Source organism: Lolium perenne, chromosome 4 (assembly GCF_019359855.2).
Source record: "Lolium perenne isolate Kyuss_39 chromosome 4, Kyuss_2.0, whole genome shotgun sequence".
NCBI classification, from domain to species: domain Eukaryota; kingdom Viridiplantae; phylum Streptophyta; class Magnoliopsida; order Poales; family Poaceae; genus Lolium; species Lolium perenne.
In genome coordinates this window covers 164,835,986-164,860,837 of record NC_067247.2, presented here as the reverse complement: position 1 = coordinate 164,860,837, position 24,852 = coordinate 164,835,986, and the positions used below count along the sequence as shown (strand labels likewise).

Below are 24,852 nucleotides of genomic sequence, written 5' to 3'. Positions count from 1 at the left end.
TGGATGCATGAGAAGTATTCCCTCTCGATACAAGGTTTAGGCTAGCAAGGTTATTTGAAACAAACACAAGGATGAACCGATGCAGCAAAACTCACATAAAAGACACATTGTAAACATTATAAGACTCTACACCGTCTTCCTTGTTGTTCAAACTCTTACTAGAAATTATCTAGACCTTAGAGAGACCAATTATGCAAACCAAATTTTAGCAAGCTCTATGTATTTCTTCATTAATGGGTGCAAACTATATGATGCAAGAGCTTAAACATGAGCACAACAATTGCCAAGTATCACATTATCCAAGACATTATAGCAATTACTACATGTAGCATTTCCTGATTCCAACCATATAACAATTTAACGAAGAAGATTCAACCTTCGCCATGAATACTATGAGTAAAGCCTAAGGACATATTTGTCCATATGCAACAGCGGAGCGTGTCTCTGTAACGACCCGGAAAAACCCTAATAATAGTTTTTCTTCGCCGCTCGTTTTCCCGTGTCGTTCCTAAGTCATATGCATCATGCATCATATCATCTACATGTTTTTGTCAAAACGAAAACTATTTTGTTTAATAAAAGCTATTTGCGTTTTCTTCTCATATGGTTCTATAAAAAAAACCCTCCGTTCTCCTTTTCTTATTAAACTAAAACAAAACAAATATTTTGGGACTTCACAAAATTATTCTAAAACCAAAATATAAAGTTTTTCAAATCTGTGCAAACCCATACTCTCATCTTATTCCTTGCCCGGAGGAATTCAGCAAGAACAAGAAAATAGGAAGTGACAAAGAGAAGAAGAAGAAGAGATAACTGAACCGATCGGCTCATGTTGATACTAAATCCTATCTCCACCTTGTTTTTCTCTTGGCCATACCAACTCCAGCTCAGTTAATCAGCAGCCCAGCAGTCCAATATATTGGCTTAACGCCCAGCCCAGCAATGACTCGTTCTGGCCACTGTTTGGCGTCTTCCTGCTCCAGCTCACGCCAGGTTCATAGGAGCTGAGCATCACCACTTCAACCACTCCATTCTCTTTATTTTTGTTTTCCCCAGTGAAGTCAAGCAAACCCTAGCGCTCCTCTTGCTCCTCCTTCCTGCCGCCGCCACTTCTTCCTTCCTCGTTTTTCCTTCTCCTTCCTCAACCAGCAAACGGAAACACCACCTGCATCTCGTAAGGGCTCTGCCGCCACAAGCTTTTCCATGGCCATCTGCGTGGGGAAAAGCTGCACCTCGTCTACCTCTCCAACTCCGCCCAAGGACTCTCTCAAAACCGTCCAGGATCGAGCTCGCGGTCGACGTTTTCCTCCTCGTCCGTCACCCTTCATCGACGATTCCGTCACCGACGCCGCGCCTCCGTTCAAGCCGAGCATGGCTTTAAACTCCTGGTGAGATCCCCTATCAATTCCGCCTTTTCCCCATCGCATCAGACCACTTTTCCGCGTCGCCAATTTCTGTCGAAACTGACGGCTCTTTTCTTCTTCCGTCCGAGGTCGCCACCATGCCCGTCGTCTACGTCTTCAACGATGTCCGCGCACACGCCAAGGACTCCAAGCACGTCTGCTTCCTGTTCTGGCCTCCTGGGTGAGCATCGCTTCCCCTCTACCTCTTCTCTGCATCTTCCCGTCGCCGTCGCTTGTCTGTGCCGTGCGTGCACCAGATCAGCGCCCTCCAGTTTGGGTCCAACTTCAAGCGCCTCGTTCTTTTCCAATTCCAGCTAGCATATCTTACAATCCCGTATTCATCCACCTGCTAAGTTGGTTGCTTAAGCTAGCTAGCTAGCTCATGGATCGATCCAGCTGCCTGCCTATGTGCTTAGCTGCTTGCGATTCATCCGCCACCGGTCTGTCTCTGTTTTTCTCGTTTCAGTTTCGTCAGTAAACTGTGCACCTTGCAGCTCGGCTTCAAAAACAGTCACGGCGCTGGTTGCTTCAATTTGCTTTCAGCAAGAAGCTATTTGATCAACAGCGGCACCTTGTGGCATGTTCCATGTTCGATCCCTTCCTCGTTTATCTGTACAGTGTATCCCAGTATCAAATCCAATTGGTTGGATGTTATGCCCGTGTTAGTTTTTTGTTTCCAGATACTCTTGAGATCCAGCCATATCCATCTCTGTCTCAGTAAAACTGCCACCAAGTGCTGCTGTTCGAATACTGAACATGTTTTATTCTATTCATCTTGTCGATGCCAATCCAGCCAGCTAGCTGCTAATGATCTACCTTCTTGATTGTTTTAGCTAGCTAGGCACGGCACACAATCGATCCTTGCTAGCCTGACTAGCTAAATGATCTACTTTGTACTTCACGTGTATGCCACTCTATCCTGTTGCAAAAACTGAAGCCAAACCGTGTGGTTCACCATCTTTGCCACCTCCTAGATCCAGCCTAACCTTTCTCTATATCTTTCCTTTTGTTTGTAAATCTGTCTATTTTATACCTTTCAAATTATAACTACAAATAAAAAGTGTTGTATATGAAATTTTATCAGAAAAATGTGTACAATCTGAATATGCCATCCATATGCCTGTTGCATCTCGCATCATGTCGTGAAGTGTAGATTGTGCATATACACGTAATAGTAATATGCGGAGTATTTGGAATTACCGAATATAGGTTTCCCCGCTCCGTTTAACATTGAAGTAGCATACCCCTGCCATGTTATGTCATGCTAATGAACACTTAACTTTGCCACTAGATATGCAACTTCAACACTAATTTGTTTGTTCGGGGTTTCGACTCCGATTAAATTGGATAAGTGCATCGCATCATCCTTGCCATGTCATGCATACCATCTTGATCATGCTGGTTCTTCTTGCGTAGTGGTAAGACTTGCACCCGTTGTGTGTTCCAGCATTTGCTTCTTCCTGATAGGATCGCGAAGTGGTGTTGTGAGATACGACAAGTTCTTCTGCGACTTTTCACAAAGCGAGCCCACCCCTTCACCTATTTTACTTTTACATGCTCTTTTGATCTATTGCTATCCTTGTGTTGCGATTCTGTTGTGTCACGTGTCCTATCCACCTGTTACCTATATGTCCGAGATACACCTCCTCGCCCTACCTATTGTTTGTTGTTTGCCAGCTTGCGAGTCGTAGGCGAGTTTAGGGTCTTGTTGATATCTCGAGATGTTCGGGATATCTTGTTGGGAGGTTATCACATGCTATATCTTTTGTTGGAGATAATCACACTTTACTTTATTGTTAACAACTAAAATTGTAAGCAGAGGCATCTGTGAGCCCCTTTGCGAAAGCATCGGAACTTTGGCTCGCTAATGTCCCCTAGGACCCGAGTTCTTGTTATCTGTTCCGAGATTGAGCGCTCTACCCGTACGTGGGGGAGTGGGACCCCCATCACCCACTACCTGTCCTCGAGTCCGTTTATTGGGAGCCACAACCTTGGTTTTATTTGCCCATATGCACGATGCACGATTTACTTCCTGTTGCCTTCGGGTGTTTTATTCTCAGAGTACTCATAACGCGGGACTCCTTATCCTTGGCCTGGTCGTTAGTGCCCGCCTTGGAAGTCAAGCGCAAACCTCTGGGTCCGTATCGGAGTACGGCGGACTTAAATCACGGTAGCTTAGTTGGGTGGCTCCCATTAAACTTTCTCTTGCATTGGGAACGGTCTTGTTGTGAGACTCCACCTGTAGTAAGTGGGTTCGAGCATGCGTATGGTTACATTTGGGCAACCCCTGCAGGGTGTACATCTTATCGATAAGCCGTGTCCGCGGTTATGGACGACTTGGAATTGTATGGCTTGATCATAGAACAACTTACACTATTATCTTGTTGTTAATAATCTGATAATAACTTGATTAGTAATTTAGCATTACTACAACCGATACCTAATAAAACTTGTCCACCGTTGAGTGCCTTTTACATTGCCTCTTCGCAATTGTTGAAGGGGATATGTGTATTTGGCTGGGTTATGTTTGTGTAGTATTTATCTGTTACCTTGTGCGCTCTCTTATCTCCTCTGAGTAGACGGAAGTTGTAGCGTGTCTCTATTGGATAGTAGCTTTGCTGCCGCTAAACTCCACATATAGCCGGGTGAAGTTTATACCGCCCACCAGCGAGCATAGCTGGTCTTGTCTCGCAAGTACGTGCCATTGGTACTTACCCTCGCCTTCCTTTCTTTTTGTCTCCTCCCCCTTTTGTCGGCAACCGATGGCCCGACTTTGACAGGTACGAGATGACGACGTTAGCAAGGTTACCCTTCCGGCTTGGCCTGGGCAGGGTTATGGACGCCACTGGTTATCTTAAGGACTCTTAGTCCAATTTGTATCTTGTCCGTACTCGGACGTATTCGATCTTCTGTATGATTTGGATCTTTGCATTGTATATTTGTATCTTGACTCGTTGGAGTCGTTGTTGTAATATATGTATCTTGTGGGCTCTATTGTAATCCTGTTGTAATGTTACCGCTCGTGTTAATTCCTCTGGCATCACGTGTGTGATTCGTCGCGCACGTCGTGTCGGATGGCGTCTCTGAATTGATATCGTGCGGATTTCGGCGGGATCGCTGGAATCCTCAGGATACCGGTTTCGGGGCGTCACAAGTTGGTATCAGAGCCCAGGTTGTCGATACCCCACTAGTCCAGCCTTTAGGATAACCTTGCCAACGGTCTTTGAGTTTAGAGAGTCTAAACTATTTTCTGAAAATTCGTTGGATAGATCTGATTAGCTCTGATTTTCCTCCTTACCTCTATTCTTTCTCATCTTACCTTTGCGAGTTTTGAGTCTCTTCTCTTATATGTGTTTCTCTGAGTCTTAGCTTCCGACGTGGGTTGGACGATCTTTGCCCCTTACCTAATAGGTCCGATCTTCGGAGGATCCCGACGGAAGCGCGTCATCAACAGCGGAAGAACGACTTCTTGTTGGTGGTGTCGACCGTTCTACATAGAGCAAGAATTCTTGTTAGTGGTGTCGAGAAGATCAACACTTCGCCAGAAGAAGGTTCCACGCCAGGTACATGTGAATGTCAGCATGGCGCAAGAAGATCCGATAGTTCACCTCTCTCCCCCGTACCTTGAGGTGGAACCTCGGGGCGAGGTTCCTTGTTAGTGGTGTCGATTGTAACGACCCGGAAAAACCCTAATAATAGTTTTTCTTCGCCGCTCGTTTTCCCGTGTCGTTCCTAAGTCATATGCATCATGCATCATATCATCTACATGTTTTTGTCAAAACGAAAACTATTTTGTTTAATAAAAGCTATTTGCGTTTTCTTCTCATATGGTTCTATAAAAAAAAACCCTCCGTTCTCCTTTTCTTATTAAATTAAAACAAAACAAATATTTTGGGACTTCACAAAATTATTCTAAAACCAAAATATAAAGTTTTTCAAATCTGTGCAAACCCATACTCTCATCTTATTCCTTGCCCGGAGGAATTCAGCAAGAACAAGAAAATAGGAAGTGACAAAGAGAAGAAGAAGAAGAGATAGCTGAACCGATCGGCTCATGTTGATACTAAATCCTATCTCCACCTTGTTTTTCTCTTGGCCATACCAACTCCAGCTCAGTTAATCAGCAGCCCAGCAGTCCAATATATTGGCTTAACGCCCAGCCCAGCAATGACTCGTTCTGGCCACTGTTTGGCGTCTTCCTGCTCCAGCTCACGCCAGGTTCATAGGAGCTGAGCATCACCACTTCAACCACTCCATTCTCTTTATTTTTGTTTTCCCCAGTGAAGTCAAGCAAACCCTAGCGCTCCTCTTGCTCCTCCTTCCTGCCGCCGCCACTTCTTCCTTCCTCGTTTTTCCTTCTCCTTCCTCAACCAGCAAACGGAAACACCACCTGCATCTCGTAAGGGCTCTGCCGCCACAAGCTTTTCCATGGCCATCTGCGTGGGGAAAAGCTGCACCTCGTCTACCTCTCCAACTTCGCCCAAGGACTCTCTCAAAACCGTCCAGGATCGAGCTCGCGGTCGACGTTTTCCTCCTCGTCCGTCACCCTTCATCGACGATTCCGTCACCGACGCCGCGCCTCCGTTCAAGCCGAGCATGGCTTTAAACTCCTGGTGAGATCCCCTATCAATTCCGCCTTTTCCCCATCGCATCAGACCACTTTTCCGCGTCGCCAATTTCTGTCGAAACTGACGGCTCTTTTCTTCTTCCGTCCGAGGTCGCCACCATGCCCGTCGTCTACGTCTTCAACGATGTCCGCGCACACGCCAAGGACTCCAAGCACGTCTGCTTCCTGTTCTGGCCTCCTGGGTGAGCATCGCTTCCCCTCTACCTCTTCTCTGCATCTTCCCGTCGCCGTCGCTTGTCTGTGCCGTGCGTGCACCAGATCAGCGCCCTCCAGTTTGGGTCCAACTTCAAGCGCCTCGTTCTTTTCCAATTCCAGCTAGCATATCTTACAATCCCGTATTCATCCACCTGCTAAGTTGGTTGCTTAAGCTAGCTAGCTAGCTCATGGATCGATCCAGCTGCCTGCCTATGTGCTTAGCTGCTTGCGATTCATCCGCCACCGGTCTGTCTCTGTTTTTCTCGTTTCAGTTTCGTCAGTAAACTGTGCACCTTGCAGCTCGGCTTCAAAAACAGTCACGGCGCTGGTTGCTTCAATTTGCTTTCAGCAAGAAGCTATTTGATCAACAGCGGCACCTTGTGGCATGTTCCATGTTCGATCCCTTCCTCGTTTATCTGTACAGTGTATCCCAGTATCAAATCCAATTGGTTGGATGTTATGCCCGTGTTAGTTTTTTGTTTCCAGATACTCTTGAGATCCAGCCATATCCATCTCTGTCTCAGTAAAACTGCCACCAAGTGCTGCTGTTCGAATACTGAACATGTTTTATTCTATTCATCTTGTCGATGCCAATCCAGCCAGCTAGCTGCTAATGATCTACCTTCTTGATTGTTTTAGCTAGCTAGGCACGGCACACAATCGATCCTTGCTAGCCTGACTAGCTAAATGATCTACTTTGTACTTCACGTGTATGCCACTCTATCCTGTTGCAAAAACTGAAGCCAAACCGTGTGGTTCACCATCTTTGCCACCTCCTAGATCCAGCCTAACCTTTCTCTATATCTTTCCTTTTGTTTGTAAATCTGTCTATTTTATACCTTTCAAATTATAACTACAAATAAAAAGTGTTGTATATGAAATTTTATCAGAAAAATGTGTACAATCTGAATATGCCATCCATATGCCTGTTGCATCTCGCATCATGTCGTGAAGTGTAGATTGTGCATATACACGTAATAGTAATATGCGGAGTATTTGGAATTACCGAATATAGGTTTCCCCGCTCCGTTTAACATTGAAGTAGCATACCCCTGCCATGTTATGTCATGCTAATGAACACTTAACTTTGCCACTAGATATGCAACTTCAACACTAATTTGTTTGTTCGGGGTTTCGACTCCGATTAAATTGGATAAGTGCATCGCATCATCCTTGCCATGTCATGCATACCATCTTGATCATGCTGGTTCTTCTTGCGTAGTGGTAAGACTTGCACCCGTTGTGTGTTCCAGCATTTGCTTCTTCCCGGATAGGATCGCGAAGTGGTGTTGTGAGATACGACAAGTTCTTCTGCAGCTTTTCACAGGCGAGCCCACCCCTTCACCTATTTTACTTTTACATGCTCTTTTGATCTATTGCTATCCTTGTGTTGCGATTCTGTTGTGTCACGTGTCCTATCCACCTGTTACCTATATGTCCGAGATACACCTCCTCGCCCTACCTATTGTTTGTTGTTTGCCAGCTTGCGAGTCGTAGGCGAGTTTAGGGTCTTGTTGATATCTCGAGATGTTCGGGATATCTTGTTGGGAGGTTATCACATGCTATATCTTTTGTTGGAGATAATCACACTTTACTTTATTGTTAACAACTAAAATTGTAAGCAGAGGCATCTGTGAGCCCCTTTGCGAAAGCATCGGAACTTTGGCTCGCTAATGTCCCCTAGGACCCGAGTTCTTGTTATCTGTTCCGAGATTGAGCGCTCTACCCGTACGTGGGGGAGTGGGACCCCCATCACCCACTACCTTTCCTCGAGTCTGTTTATTGGGAGCCACAACCTTGGTTTTATTTGCCCATATGCACGATGCACGATTTACTTCCTGTTGCCTTCGGGTGTTTTATTCTGTACTGTACTCATAACGCGGGACTCCTTATCCTTGGCCGGTCGTTAGTGCCCGCCTTGGAAGCTGTCGCAAACCTCTGGGTCCGTATCGGAGTACGGCCGGACTTCGTCACGGGTAGCTTAGTTGGGTGGCTCCCATTAAACTTTCTCTTGCATTGGGAACGGTCTTGTTGTGAGACTCCACCTGTAGTAAGTGGGTTCGAGCATGCGTATGGTTACATTTGGGCAACCCCTGCAGGGTGTACATCTTATCGATAAGCCGTGTCCGCGGTTATGGACGACTTGGAATTGTATGGCTTGATCATAGAACAACTTACACTATTATCTTGTTGTTAATAATCTGATAATAACTTGATTAGTAATTTAGCATTACTACAACCGATACCTAATAAAACTTGTCCACCGTTGAGTGCCTTTTACATTGCCTCTTCGCAATTGTTGAAGGGGATATGTGTATTTGGCTGGGTTATGTTTGTGTAGTATTTATCTGTTACCTTGTGCGCTCTCTTATCTCCTCTGAGTAGACGGAAGTTGTAGCGTGTCTCTATTGGATAGTAGCTTTGCTGCCGCTAAACTCCACATATAGCCGGGTGAAGTTTATACCGCCCACTTTGATGAGCATAGCTGGTCTTGTCTCGCAAGTACGTGCCATTGGTACTTACCCTCGCCTTCCTTTCTTTTTGTCTCCTCCCCTTTTGCTCGACAACCGATGGCCCGACTTTGACAGTGCGAGATGACGACGTTAGCAAGGTTACCCTTCCGCTTGGCACGGGCGGGGGTTATGGACGCCACTGGTTATCTTAAGGACTCTTAGTCCAATTTGTATCTTGTCCGTACTCGGACGTATTCGATCTTCTGTATGATTTGGATCTTTGCATTGTATATTTGTATCTTGACTCGTTGGAGTCGTTGTTGTAATATATGTATCTTGTGGGCTCTATTGTAATCCTGTTGTAATGTTACCGCTCGTGTTAATTCCTCTGGCATCACGTGTGTGATTCGTCGCGCACGTCGTGTCGGAGGGCGTCTCTGAATCGATATCGTGCGGATTTCGGCGGGATCGCTGGAATCCTCAGGATACCGGTTTCGGGGCGTCACAGTCTCTCTCCCACACAATGAATGCTAGGATCCATTTTATTCAAACAAATCAAAAACAAAAACAAACCGACGCTCCAAGCAAAGTGCGTAAGATGTGATGGAATAAAAATATAGTTTCATTAGAGGAACCTGATAATGTTGTCGATGAAGAAGGGGATGCCTTGGGCATCCCCAAGCTTAGACACTTGAGTCTTCTTGAAATATGCAGGGGTGAACCACCGGGGCATCCCCAAGCTTAGAGCTTTCACTCTCCTTGATCATATTGTATCATCTCCCTCTCTTGATCCTTGAAAACTTCCTCCACACTAAACTCAAAACAACTCATTAGAGGGTTAGTGCACAATTAAAATTTACATGTTCAGAGGTGACATGATCATTCTTAAAACTTCTGGACATTGCACAAAGCTACTGAAAGTTAATGGAATCGAAAAATCCATCAAGCATAGCAAAACAGGCAATGCGAAATAAAAGGCAGAATCTGTCAAAACAGTACAGTTCGTAAAGACGAATTTTATTGAGGCACCAGACTTGCTCAAATGAAAATGCTCAAATTGAATGAAAGTTTCGTGCATATCTGAGGATCACTCACGTAAATTGGCATAATTTTATGAGTTACCTACGGAGAATTAGGCCCATATTCGTGACAGTAAAGCGCAGTAATCCAAATCTAGTATGAACCTTACTATCAACGACTTTACTTGGCACAACAATGCACAAAACTAAGATAAGGAGAGGTTGCTACAGTAGTAACAACTTCCAAGACTCAAATATAAATTAAAAGTACTGTAGTAAAATCATGGGTTGTCTCCCATAAGCGCTTTTCTTTAACGCCTTTCAGCTAGGTGCAGAAAGTGTATATCAAGTATTATCAGGAGACGAAGCATCAACATCATAATTTGTTCTAATGATAGAATCAAAAGGTAACTTCATTCTCTTTCTAGGGAAGTGTTCCATACCTTTCTTGAGAGGAAATTGATATCTAATATTACCTTCCTTCATATCATTGATAGCACCAACAGTTCGAAGAAAAGGTCTTCCCAATATAATGGGACAAGATGCATTGCATTCAATATCCAAGACAACAAAATCAACGGGGACAAGGTTATTGTTAACGGTAATGCGAACATTATCAACTCTCCCCAAAGGTTTCTTTGTAGAATTATCAGCAAGATTAACATCCAAATAACAATTTTTCAATGGTGGCAAGTCAAGCATATTATAGATTTTCTTAGGCATAAAGGAAATACTTGCACCAAGATCACATAAAGCATTACAATCAAAGTCATTGACCTTCATCTTAATGATGGGCTCCCAACCATCCTCTAGCTTCCTAGGAATAGAAGTTTTGCGATTTAATTTCTCTTCTCTAGCTTTTATGAGAGCATTTGTAATATGTTTCGTGAATGCTAAATTTATAGCACTAGCATTAGGACTCTTAGCAAGTTTTTGTAAGAAATTTATAACTTCAGAGATATGGCAATCATCAAAATCTAAACCATTATAATCTAAAGCAATGGGATCATTGTCCCGCATGTTGGAAAAAAAATTCAGCAGCTTTATCACAGGCAGTTTCAACAGTTTTAGCAGTTTCAGGCAGTTTCTCACGCTTTGCATTAGAAGTGGAAACATTGCCAACACCAATTCTTTTACCATTAATAGTAGGAGGTGTAGCAACATGTGGAACATTAGCATTACTAGTGGTGGTAATAGTCCAAACTTTAGCTATATTATCTTCTTTAGCATTTTCTTCTCTTTCCCACCTAGCACGCAATTCGGCCATCAATCTTATATTCTCATTAATTCTAACTTGGATGGCATTTGCTGTAGTAACAATATTATTATTATGATTTTCACTAGGCATAACTTTTGATTTCAAGAGATCAACATCAGCAGCAAGACTATCGACTTTAGAAGCAAGTATATCAATTTTCCCAAGTTTTTCTTCAACAGATTTGTTAAAAGCAGTTTGTGTACTAATAAATTCTTTAAGCATAGCTTCAAGTCCAGGGGGTGTGTTCCTATTATTGTTGTAAGAGTTCCCATAAGAATTACCATAACCGTTGCCATTATTATAAGGATATGGCCTATAGTTATTACTAGAATTGTTCCGATAAGCATTGTTGTTGAAATTATTATTTTTAATGAAGTTTACATCAACATGTTCTTCTTGAGCAACCAATGAAGCTAACGGAACATTATTAGGATCAACATTAGTCCTACCATTCACAAGCATAGACATAATAGCATCAATCTTATCACTCAAGGAAGAGGTTTCTTCGACAGAATTTACCTTCTTACCTTGTGGAGCCCTTTCCGTGTGCCATTCAGAGTAATTAATCATCATATTATCAAGAAGCTTTGTTGCTTCGCCAAGAGTGATGGACATAAAGGTACCTCCAGCAGCTGAATCCAATAGGTTCCGCGAAGAAAAATTCAGTCCTGAATAAAAGGTTTGGATGATCATCCAAGTAGTCAGTCCATGGGTTGGGCAATTTTTAACCAAAGATTTCATTCTTTCCCATGCTTGTGCAACATGCTCATTATCCAATTGTTTAAAATTCATTATGCTACTCCTCAAAGATATAATTTTAGCAGGGGGATAATATCTACCAATAAAAGCATCCTTGCATTTAGTCCATGAATCAATACTATTCTTAGGCAGAGATAGCAACCAATCTTTAGCTCTTCCTCTTAATGAGAAAGGGAACAATTTTAATTTTATTATGTCACCATCTACATCCTTATACTTTTGCATTTCACATAATTCAACAAAATTATTAAGATGGGCAGCAGCATCATCAGAACTAACACCAGAAAATTGCTCTCGCATAACAAGATTCAAGATAAAGGTGTTTAATTTCAAAGAATTCCGCTGTAGTAGCAGGTGGAGCAATAGGTGTGCATAAGAAATCATTATTATTTGTGGTTGTGAAGTCACACAACTTAGTATTTTCAGGAGTACCCATTTTAGCAACAGTAAATAAAGCAAACTAGGTAAAGTAAATGCAAGTAACTAATTTTTTGTGTTTTTAATATAGCAAACAAGATAGCAAGTAAAGTAAAACTAGCAACTAATTTTTTGTATTTTGTTTTAGTGCAGCAAATAAAGTAGTAAATAAAATAAAGCAAGACAAAAACAAAGTAAAGAGATTGGAAGTGGAGACTCCCCTTGCAGCGTGTCTTGATCTCCCCGGCAACGGCGCCAGAAAACAGTCTTGATACGCGTACAACACGCGACCGTTGGGAACCCCAAGAGGAAGGTGTGATGCGTACAGCGGCAAGTTTTCCTCGAAGAAACCAAGGTTTATCGAACCGGTAGGAGCCAAGAAGCACGTTGAAGGTTGATGGCGGCGAGATGTAGTGCGGCGCAACACCGGTGATTCCGCGCCAACGTGGAACTCGCACAACACAACCAAAGTACTTTGTCCCAACGTAATGCTGAGGTTGTCAATCTCACCGGCTTCTTTGTAACAAAGGATTAGATGTATAGTGTGGATGATGATTGTTTGCAGAAAACAGTAGAACAAGTATTGCGATGATTGTATTCGATGTTAAGAATGGACCGGGGTCCACAGTTCACTAGAGGTGTCTCTCCCATAAGATAAATAGCATGTTGGGTGAACAAATTACAGTTGGGCAATTGACAAATAAAGAGGGCATGACCATGCACATACATGATATGATGAGTATTGTGAGATTTAATTGGGTATTACGACAAAGTACATAGACCGCTATCCAGCATGCATCTATGCCTAAAAAGTCCACCTTGAGGTTATCATCCGAACCCCTTCCAGTATTAAGTTGAAAACAACAGACAATTGCATTAAGTATGGTGCGTAATGTAATCAACAACTACATCCTCGGACATAGCATCGATGTTTTATCCCTAGTGGCAACATCACATCCACAACCTTAGAACTTTCTGTCACTGTCCCAGATTTAATGGAGGCATGAACCCACTATCGAGCATAAATAGTCCCTCTTGGAGTTACTAGCAAAAACTTGGCCAGAGCCTCTACTAATAACGGAGAGCATGCAAGATCATAAACAACACATAGGTAATAGATTGATAATCAACATAGCATAGTATTCTCTATCCATTGGATCCCAACAAACACAACATATAGCATTACAGATAGATGATTTTGATCATGTTAGGCAGCTCACAAGACCCGACAATGAAGCACAATTAGGAGAAGACGACCACCTAGCTACTGCTATGGACCCATAGTCCAGGGGTGAACTACTCACTCATCACTCCGGAGGTGACCATGGCGGTGAAGAGTCCTCCGGGAGATGATTCCCGTCTCCGGCAGGGTGCCGGAGGCGATCTCCTGAATCCCCCGAGATGGGATTGGCGGCGGCGTCTCTGGAAGGTTTTCCGTATCGTGGCTCTCGGTACTAGGGGTTTCGCGACGAAGGCTTTAAGTAGGCGGAGGAGATAGGTCAGCGGGCCTGATAGGGGGCCCACACACTAGGCCGGCGCGGCCAGGGCTTGGGTCGCGCCGCCCTATCGTCTGGCCACCTCGTGGCCCCACTTCGTGACTCCTTCGGTCTTCTGGAAGCTTCGTGTGAAAATAGGCCCCTGGGCGTTGATTTCGTCCAATTCCGAGAATATTTCCTTACTAGGATTTCTGAAACCAAAAACAGCAGAAAACATCAACTGGCTCTTCGGCATCTCGTTAATAGGTTAGTGCCGGAAAATGCATAAATATGACATAAAGTATGCATAAAACATGTAGATATCATCAATAATGTGGCATGGAACATAAGAAATTATCGATACGTCGGAGACGTATCACCCCCATCTACGGCGCCGGCACCATCGACGCGCTCCGTACCTTACTCTACTCCGTCTAGCAAGCCGGTCTCCAATGTGTCTAACACAAAGAAGTCTGAATCGGCTGCAAGTACGAGTGGCTCTAACATGTCTACTGCGCGCAATCATGATATGGCTTGTCATACATGTGGTGGCAAAGGTCACTTCAAGAGTGATTGTCCTAACCGCAAGGTCATGATTATAAATGAGGACAATGAGTATGAGACTGGAGATGATGTTGATCCTAATGCTCTAGAAGATGATGACTATGACGCTGATGGTGAAGATGCATATCCGTCTGATGCTCGCACTATTGTTGTGTCGCAACGTGCTCTTAATGTGTTGCCTAGTGCATCTACTAAGCGCTGCATTTTGTTCCAAACAAAGGCTTTAGTCGGTCCTGACAAGGCTAGCAAGGTCATTATTGATGGCGGGAGTTGCCGCAATTTAGCAAGCAAGGAGTTGTGCACCAAGCTGAAGTTGAAGTATCTACCGCACCCGCATCCATACTATATTCAGTGGTTGAGCAACAATGGTGAGATGAAGGTAAACCACATGGTGCGTGTTGAATTTGCTATTGGACCGTATAAGGATGCCATTGATTATTATGTGGTTCCTATGACGGTGTGTCACCTACTATTGGGTCGGCCTTGGCTCTATGACCGTTCTGTGCAACACAATGGCCGTGCCAATACATATCACTTGGAGTTCAAGGGCAAGAAAATCAACTTACAGCCTATGTCCCCACAACAAATTGTCAATGAATCTCGTCAGAAAGTTGAAGTAAACTTGGAGGATGCTTCTTTAGAAAGGCGAAAGAATTGTAATGTCGTGAGTGGTATAACGAAAAGTGAGATAGTGAATTCCTTAGTCTCATTAGCCACCAAAGAAGACATGAGAGAATTTAGTGAGGATCCTTCGGCCATGCCTCTTGTGCTCTTGTACAGGGGTATGGTTTTGGTTTCTAACGACATGACCCCTCTTCCTTTTGGTGTTTCTAATGTTTTGCAGAAATTTAGCGACGTATTTCCGGAAGAGGTACCCGCAGGACTTCCACCATTGTGAGGTATTGAGCGTCAAATCGACTTGATTCCCGGAGCTTCGCTACCCAATCGGGCACCATATAGAACAAACCCCAAAGAAACGAAGGAGATACATAAGCAAGTACAAGCGCTACTCGACAAAGGTTATATCCACATAAGCCTTAGTCCTTGTGATGTTCCTGTTATTCTAGTTCATAAGAAAGATGGTACATGGCGTATGTGCGTAGATTGTAGAGCTATAAACAACATTACTATTTGATATCGTCATCCTATTCCCCGTTTAGAGGATATGTTAGATGAATTGAGTGGTGTTCCCGTGTTCTCTAAAATTGATTTGCGTAGTGGTTATCATCAAATTAGGATGAAAGAAGGGGATGAGTGGAAAACTGCCTTTAAAACAAAATTTGGTTTATATGAGTGGTTAGTAATGCCTTTTGGGTTAACTAATGCACCTAGCACTTTCATGAGACTGATGAACCATGTTTTCGTGAATTTATTGGAAAATTTGTGGTTGTATACTTTGATGACATATTAATCTACAGCCGCAATGAATCTGATCATACTATACATATTCGACATGTTTTGCAAGTGTTGCGTGATAATAAACTCTATGGTAATGTTGAGAAGTGCACATTTTGCAAAGATAAGGTCATATTTCTGGGTTATGTTGTCTCTCAGCATGGAGTAGAAGTAGATGTGTCTAAAATTGAAGCTATTCAAAATTGGCCTACTCCCATGAATGTGAGTCAAGTTAGAAGTTTTCATGGTCTAGCTGGGTTTTATAGGAGATTTGTGCCCAACTTTAGTACTATTGTTGCACCTTTGAATGACTTGACTAAAAAGGGTGTAATGTTTGAGTGGGGCGCAGCCCAAGATCATGCTTTTGATGAACTTAAGAGATTGTTAACTTCTACACCATTGCTTGCACTTCCTGATTTCAACAAGCAATTTGATATTGAATGTGATGCTAGTGGTATTGGAATTGGTGGTGTGTTGATGCAAGAGAGTCGTCCAATTGCATATTTTTCTGAGAAACTTTCTGGTGCTAAGTTGAACTATCCTATCTATGATAAAGAATTGTATGCTTTAATTAGAGTTCTTGAGGTTTGGCAACATTATTTGTGGCCAAAAGAATTTATCATACATTCAGATCATGAAGCTTTAAAATACCTGAAAGCTCAGTCTACTTTGCATAAGCGTCTTGCTAAGTGGGTTGAGTTCATTGAGTCTTTTCCATACATTATTAAGCATAAGAAGGGAAAAGATAATATTGTTGTTGATGCTCTATCTAGGAAGAATATGCTATTAACTCAACTTGATGTTAAAATTCCTGGATTAGAAGTACTATGTGATTTGTATGCTACTGATCATGATTTTGCTGAACCATATCGCTTATGCGCTCTTGGTAAAGCATGGGAAAAATATCACATACATGATGGGTTCTTGTTTAGAGCTAACAAATTATGTGTTCCAGAATCGTCTGTGCGTTTGCTCTTAGTGCAGGAATCACATGCTGGAGGTTTGATGGGTCACTTTGGGCGTGAGAAGACGCTACTCATGCTAGCTGACCACTTTTATTGGCCAAAGATGAGGCGGGATGTGGACATGTATGTGAAGAGGTGCATTACTTGCAACAAGTCCAAGTCCAAGCTGAAGCCTCACGGTTTGTATACTCCTTTACCGACACCTACTACACCTTGGGAGGATATTAGTATGGATTTTGTGTTGGGTTTGCCGCGTACTAAGAGAGGCCATGATTCTATATTTGTGGTAGTGGACAGATTTTCTAAGATGTCACACTTTATTGCCTGCCACAAAAGCAACGATGTATCGCATATTGCTAACCTGTTTTTCAGGGAGGTTGTACGTCTACATGGAGTCCCGGAGACTATTGTTTCTGATCGTGACGTGAAGTTTATGAGCTACTTCTGGAAGACGTTGTGGAGAAAGCTGGGGACGAAGCTACTTTTCAGTACCACTTGTCATCCCCAAACCGATGGTCAAACTGAAGTGATGAATAGAACATTGTCACAACTGTTGATATCCATGATCAAGAAGAACCTGAAGGAGTGGGAAGAGTGTTTGCTGCATGTGGAGTTTGCTTACAACAGGGTGGTACATTCTACCACGGAGCTGTGTCGTTTTGAGGTGGTGTATGGTTTCAAACCCATTACTCCACTTGACTTGTTGCCTTTGCCCATACATGAGAGAGTTAATATGGAGGCATCCAAGAGGGCAGATTTTGTACGGAAGATACATGTGAAGACTAAAGAGTTGATAGAAAAGAAAGGAAAGAGCAATGCTGCAAGGATGAACAAAAAGCGCAAGGAGATGTTGTTCAAGCCTGGTGATATGGTCTGGGTATATTTTCGCAAGGATAGGTTCCCGAAGCTACGGAAGTCCAAGTTGCTTCCTCGTGGTGCTGGTCCTTACAAAGTGCTTGCCAAGATCAATGATAATGAATACTTGATAGATCTTCCACTTGATGATTTTGGTGTCAGTAATTCTTTCAATGTTGCTGATTTGACACCATATGACGGAGAAGATCTTGGAGCGTCGAGGTCGACGCCTTTTGAAGGTGGGGTGAGATGATGAGGACATCCCTACCTCACTACTACCTCCGTCATTACCAACTGAAGATGAACCTGATGTGAAGCTCAAGTCCAATGAAGTTCGGATTGGACCTATTACAAGTGCTCGTGCGAAGCTACTTAAACAACAGGTGAACTTGTTCCTAAAACGAAACTTTGATTGATGAGAACTTTATACTACCTAAGTCCTGTTATTTATGTATCATCAGGTATGAAGAGGAGACAAGCATCACACGAGGAGGAGAGGAGCAGCTGGACGTGAAGATGGACGTCAAGATGGACGTGGAGCTGGACATGGAGCTAGACATGAAGATATTCCATGGACGCGCGAGAGAGGAGCGGGAGGCATGCGCGAGAAGGGAAGACGCAGTCCAGGCCGGCCCAGCTCCCGGTCAGACCGGCCGCCACGCCGGCGCGCCCGGTCCCTGGCCCGGTCCGACCGGGCGGCACGCCGGATTCACCCCGGTGCCAACCGGGCGTCCTGCTGACGCAGACCGGGCCGGGTACTGAGCCGAAATCCCTGCGCCCGGTCGGCACCCGGTCCCTGGCCCGGTTTCAACCGGCCAGCCCAGTCCCAGGCCCGATCGACCGGCCCCCAGACCGCCAAGTCCGAGTCTGTCTCGACCAGATCTATTCTGGGTCGGTTATTTTCGTACTTTTTCAACCTAAGGTCATCCCGGACGCCTATATAAGTGCCCAGGACGCCCCACAAGTTGCTTTAGACCATGTTTAAGATAACCCTAGTTCTTAGTTATTTGCTCTGCAAAACTATTGAATCCCCTACACTATATTGCTTTATATTGTGTAGATCTGAAAGTCTTGTGTGATCTGCTGTTCCATTGGGAATTAGACGCCGCTTCGTGGTCAGCGGCTACGTGTGCAAGTGTGTGGAGTTGCGAATATCTTGCAGGCTTGAGAGCTGTTGCATTGGCGACAGGGACCAATCGAGAGATCTCGTTGCGTCATACAAGTTATCTTCCACTTCATCAAGTTACCTCCGCTGCAATCACCCCGTGATCATCATCACCACCGTTGTTTACTGAGAATATCGCCACCCCATATCACTGGCGGTGCAGCAGGGGAGGGCGGACAAGGACGCGCGACTGGAGCGACGGCGTCTGGCCACCGCCCAACGCAAGGAGAGAAGGCGCGCGCAGGAGGAGCTGCGGCGGAGGGAAGGCGACTGATACGTCTCCAACGTATCGATAATTTCTTATGTTCCATGCTACTTTATTGATGATATCTACATGTTTTATACATACTTTATGTCATGTTTATGCATTTTCTGGCACTAACCTATTAACGAGATGCCGAAGAGCCGATTCTTTGTTTTCTGCTGTTTTTGGTTTCAGAAATCCTAGTAAGGAAATATTCTCGGAATTGGACGAAATCAACGCCCATGATCTTATTTTTCCACGAAGCTTCCAGAAGTCCGGAGAGGAAACAAAGTGGGGTGACGAGGCAGCCACACACCAGGGCGGCGCGGCCCAGGCCCTGGCCGCGCCGGCCTGTGGTGTGGGCCCCTCGTGGTGACCCCTGACCTACCCTTCCGCCTACTTAAGCCTTCGTCGAGAATAACTCCATTACCGAGAGTCACGATACGGAAAACCTTCCAGAGACGCCGCCACCAATCCCATCTCGGGGGATTCAGGAGATCGCCTCCGGCACCCTGCCGGAGAGGGGAATCATCTCCCGGAGGACTCTTCACCGCCATGGTCGCCTCCGGAGTGATGAGTGAGTAGTTCACCCCTGGACTATGGGTCCATAGCAGTAGCTAGATGGTCGTCTTCTCCTAATTGTGCTATCATTGTTGGATCTTGTGAGTTGTCTAACTTGATCAAGATCATCTATCTGTAATGCTACATGTTATGTTTGTTGGGATCTGATGAATAAGTGAATGCTATGTTATGTTGATTATCAATATCATCTATGTGTTGTTTATGATCTTGCATGCTCTCCGTTGCTAGTAGAGGCTCTGGCCAAGTTTTTGCTTGTAACTCCAAGAGGGAGTATTTATGCTCGATAGTGGGTTCATGTCTCCATTAAATCTGGGGGAGTGACAGAAACCTCTAAGGTTGTGGATGTGCTGTTGCCACTAGGGATAAAACATCAATGCTATGTCTAAGGATATATTTGTTGATTACATTACGCACCATACTTAATGCAATTGTCTATTGTTTGCAACTTAATACTGGAGGGGGCTCGGATGATAACGTGAAGGTGGACTTTTTAGGCATAGATGCATGCTGGATAGCGGTCTATGTACTTTGTCGTAATGCCCAATTAAATCTCATAATACTTATCATAACATGTATGTGCATGGTCATGCCCTCTTTATTTGTCAATTGCCCAACTGTAATTTGTTCACCCAACATGCTTACTCTTATCGGAGAGACACCACTAGTGAACTGTGGACCCCGGTCCATTCTTTTACATCGAATACAATCAACTGCAATACTCGTTCTACTGTTTTCTGCAACAATCATCATCCACACTATACATCTAATCCTCTGTTACAGCAAGCCGGTGAGATTGACAACCTCACTGTTATGTTGGGACAAAGGACTTTGGTTGTGTTGTGCATGTTCCACGTTGGCGCCGGAATCCCTGGTGTTGCGCCGCACTACACTCCGCCGCCATCAACCTTCAACGTGCTTCTTGGCTCCTACTGGTTCGATAAACCTTGGTTTCTTACTGAGCGAAAACTTGCCACTGTACGCATCACACCTTCCTCTTGGGGTTCCCAACGGACGCGTGCTGTACGCGTATCAGCGACGACGGGGCGGGCCGTCGAACGCACCGCCGGGTGGTCAGTAGTCTAGGTTTAGATGAAATCTAGCCGTTTTCATTCAAACTTTGTAATATATAATCAACTCTGAATGAAAACCTTTATTTTTGTGCACCAATATTTATTTGGGGGCGGCGCTTGGGAAACGCGGCTGGGGAGCGATGTCCCCCAAACGCGACACGAACACAACACATCCCCAAACGCTCAATCCGGCGCCTTTTGAGGGACGCTTTGGGGGACGCGATGGAGATGCTCTAAGCCGGCTATGTGTAATATCCCAGGTATTGGGGTTACAAAAATAGAGGAAACAGATGTGTGCATTGCATTCATGCATAGAAAATCTGGGGAATTTTCGCGCTTTAAAGTAAAATAGTCACAGTAACTGAAGTTTCACTTGACCTTGGTGGAATTGAAGTAGCTCATCAAGTCAAGTGCTATAAACCTCAATGTGACTTTGTTAAAACCTTGTTTTGGGTAGAGATGATATGATCTAAGGGGTTAGATCAAATTGAACTAATAATCAACACAACAACACTTTACTAAATGATCAATTGCTTGATCTCAAAACAGATCATAATATGGTAAACCTTGCCATAGCATATGAACATCTATTCAATTACAAACCAAGTAACAATAAAATGGAGAAACCATTATTGACTTATCTTCTCCATGTCTTAAACTAATCTATGCTCTTATCATAGACCCTATGATACCCATTCTACTTTAACCTTGGAAACAAGACAAGGAGATCCACTCTAGAAATATATATCCTTCTCTATTCCATATTATTGTACATAAAACCTAGAGAGGTGAGAGTTCTATAACAATTATTAGAGAAGCAATAACAAACCTTGAGCTAAACCTTAGATATACATCCAAGTATTCAAATCATCATCTTTAAGAGGAACCCTAGGATATTATTCCAGACTATCTCTAGAGAGAGAACCCAATTATATTAAACATAGATATTGATGATCACATCATTCTCTATGGAGACTAACCTTAGGTTAGTATTAAAGACCTTTCCAAATGAGAGAGACCAATCATACAAATCACAGCTTTACCTATTTAAAAAAGTAAAGGACAACCATTGAACTAAAGTATTAGGAGGTAAACCATTTCATCTTGGAATGGTGAGATAACCAAATACCAAATGGAATAAGACTATACCCATGAATTAGTAAAATAAGGATAGGACAAAACCAACTAAGTTAAACAATTGAATCTTTAGCTTAGCTACTTAAACAAATATTAGGAGTACACCATAAACCTAGAATAACTATTCTTTTATAAGAGAGCCAAGCTAAGGTGTTACACTCAAGAAAGTTAAAGCCAACACTTGAATTTGAGGGAGAGAACTATCCATATATCCAGATGATTATATCATCATTCTCTGTAAAGAACTCTAAGTGGATATCTCAGACATTTTCCTGGGATATAAAACTGGTGAGACAACCATGACCATGTCAATCTTAGAAAGTAAAATAGAAGTGCTATACCTTAATTGATCAAGACAATGCTTGATCATGGAAGTAAGAATCCCATTTAATGAGAGATCCTTAGGAAGCCAAACCTTGATCATTATTAATTCAGTGATGATCATAAACCCTAAGAACTTGAGGTATTGAGAATAAACCCTAATAGGATAAGTAGATCTCATTTCCACATGAAATTACTGGGAGATCACTAGTAAGCAACCATATGCTTATATTCCAACCTTAACTTGTGAATCACTTGGTGCTCATAAGTAGAATCCTACCATATCTATATTCCATAGATTTAAGAACCTAAGAAACCTTTAGAGTCAAACTCTATACTTTATATGGTGAGAAACCATCAATCCATATGACCAAAGTTAACTATAAAAAGAACTATAACCACTGTAGTTACTTTAATAATTAATTGAGGATAATAATAGAAGTTAATTGGTAGAAGATAAAACCAATTCTCAAATCCTTAGCAATTAGAGAAGCTCATGAAATATTAAGCAAATAACCATCTTATCATGGTTAGGGGAGATTAACCCTAGCACATGCAATATGGTGTCATTTCATCCCTATAACCTAGAAATATAACTCAAAGCTAGTTTGTGCATCACTTGGGTAATCACAACTAAAACCTGAGTCATAATTGAGATCCAAACCAAGTACCATTAGGTGAATATAATTAGAACCCTAGAATTGACATTAGCTAAATTCTATGCTTCACTAATTAAACCTCAGAAACATCTAGTGCTTAAAATCACAATTGAAACCCATGTGTGGTAATCAACCACCTATTCTTAATTAAGACCAACCCATAACGAGAGTAATACCTACTCTAAGTAATTCAAGGTGTTATTAAATATGATCCTAGTGCCAACTCTGAAATATGGTTGTAATAGAAATTATAAAACCCTAACAGATTGATGCTCACATAAAATCATATGTGAGGAACCAACTTCTTAAATAAGGTAACAAGTCCTAATGATAAACCCTAAAATACCTTGAGTTGGACTTACCAACTATAATACTTCAAATAGATTGATCCACAAAAAAAAACATAAGAATAAATGAGGATATAAATTCATGCTCATTTGCTATTTTGAATAAAACACAAGTATGTAATATAATGCTTTATAAAATACTTGTTTCAAATGGATTATGGGTGTAATAGTTTTTTCACAACATCCAAATGGAATTAACACAATTGAGACACCTGCCAAAAATAATAGAATTCAAATATGAGTTCAATTTGGTAAATTATAAAACAGAAAATGAAAACAGAAAAAGACAAAAAGAAGAAAGGCCTCACCTGGACCTTACCTGGCCGAGCAGCCCACTGGTAGCCCAGCAACATCGGCCCAACACCAGCCCAGTACCTCTTCGTTGAAATATCAACGAGAGGGGGCCGTCCTCATCGTCTTCCTCCGCATGGACGACAGCACGAAGCCGTGCTCGGCTTCGTCTCGCACTGGCGCCCTCTCCTCGACCGAAGCCATGACGAGGCACCCTCCGACGCCGTATAAAAGCCCCGGGACGAGCCCTAGCCTCGGTTTTCTTCCTCCTCCGCTTAATTCTCCCCAAACCGAAACCCTAACTGAGCCGGTCGGCGACCATCGCCGTCGACTGGGATGTCCCCGTGCCAAGCCGTGACCACCAGAAGCATCACCGTCCTCTACTTGCTCAACCCAAGAGAGGAATCGATCTGGGGAGGTCCACAGCACCTGCGCCGACCTCGTCTTCCCCGATGCCGGCCATCCTTGCCGCTGTCAATTCAGACCACCATAGGTCACGCCGTCAAGCGCATCGTGCTCCTGGTGAGCTCTTGAGTCTCTTAGCTTGCTCGCCTTGCTCGATTCATCGCCGTAGCCTCGCCGCATCATTCACCCGCGAGCTCTGCCGCTCGGCCTCGCCGCCGACCGAGCTCCGGCGACCATTTGGTAGCGGCGCCACCACCAGGAGGTTCGCCTCGGCGTCCTCTTTCCAACGAACCCGCACACGCCCCCGCGGGAACGCTCTAACTCCGGCGATTACCGTCCCTGGCCGCCGGTGAGGCACAGGGTTGCCACCTCGGCGCCATGTGGCCTCCAGCGTGGGCATGGACCCACCAGCCAGTGGCTGTGGGTAGCCCTGGCCGGGTACACTTAGTCATTTTCTAATTTTAATTTCAAATTCATAAATTACTGCAACTTTACAAATTCATACAAAATTCAATATAACTCAGAAAAATAAATATAAGATATTAAAATTCTTAGAAAAGAAAACTCTATCCAATAAAAATATGAAATGAAATTTTTAATTTTTAATAAAAATTTAATTATTTAATACTTGTTATTTAAGCTTTTAATTTTAATTCCAAATTTAATTAAAATTCTATAATTAGTAAAAACTTCCAAAAGTAAATAAAAAACCAGTAAATAAATAAAGAAAACATTAAAACTAATTTTTCTTTATTCATCATTTGTTAAATCATTATTAGTGAAATTTAAACCCTAATTAATAATTACCTAATTATTAATTGTTTAAAATAATAAAAGAGCCAAATTCCATATTATTTTTATTCCCAAATTATTAATAACTCCAACTTTAAATTGAAGTTATTAATCATAGAACTATATGGTGATTAAGAAACCCTAATTCCATATGGTAGAAAACTAGGAACTCATCATTTCATGTGTAACCCTAAAACCCTAATTCAATTGGGAACCTTAGCTCCACTACTTCATATGAACCCTAAATTATTCCCAAACCTAAACCCTATGTAACATGTGATCATGTTACTTCATTAGTAATCATAAATTCATATCTAGCAACTAAATAATAGTTCAAATCCACATAAAATATGGGAACCCTATCACTACTACTTAGCATCCCATGTGTTCATCTTCATCAGACCTAGATAATCAAGTAGGGTTAACCAAGTATAAACCTAGATCCTATTACCAA

At 43.0% G+C, this 24,852-nt stretch overlaps 1 long non-coding RNA gene across 2 annotated transcripts; it reads left to right on the top strand.

The window, feature by feature from the left end:
• The first annotated feature begins 866 nt into the window (after positions 1 to 866).
• Positions 867 to 8,689, top strand: LOC127294425 (uncharacterized). Of its 2 annotated transcripts, none has more exons than XR_011742998.1 (3): positions 867 to 1,584; positions 4,184 to 6,212; positions 7,448 to 8,689. It is a non-coding gene; the product is annotated as an uncharacterized lncRNA (long non-coding RNA). The 2 variants fall into 2 exon arrangements; XR_011742997.1 differs by having other exon boundaries at positions 869 to 1,584; positions 7,479 to 8,689.
• The last annotated feature ends 16,163 nt before the right edge of the window (positions 8,690 to 24,852 follow it).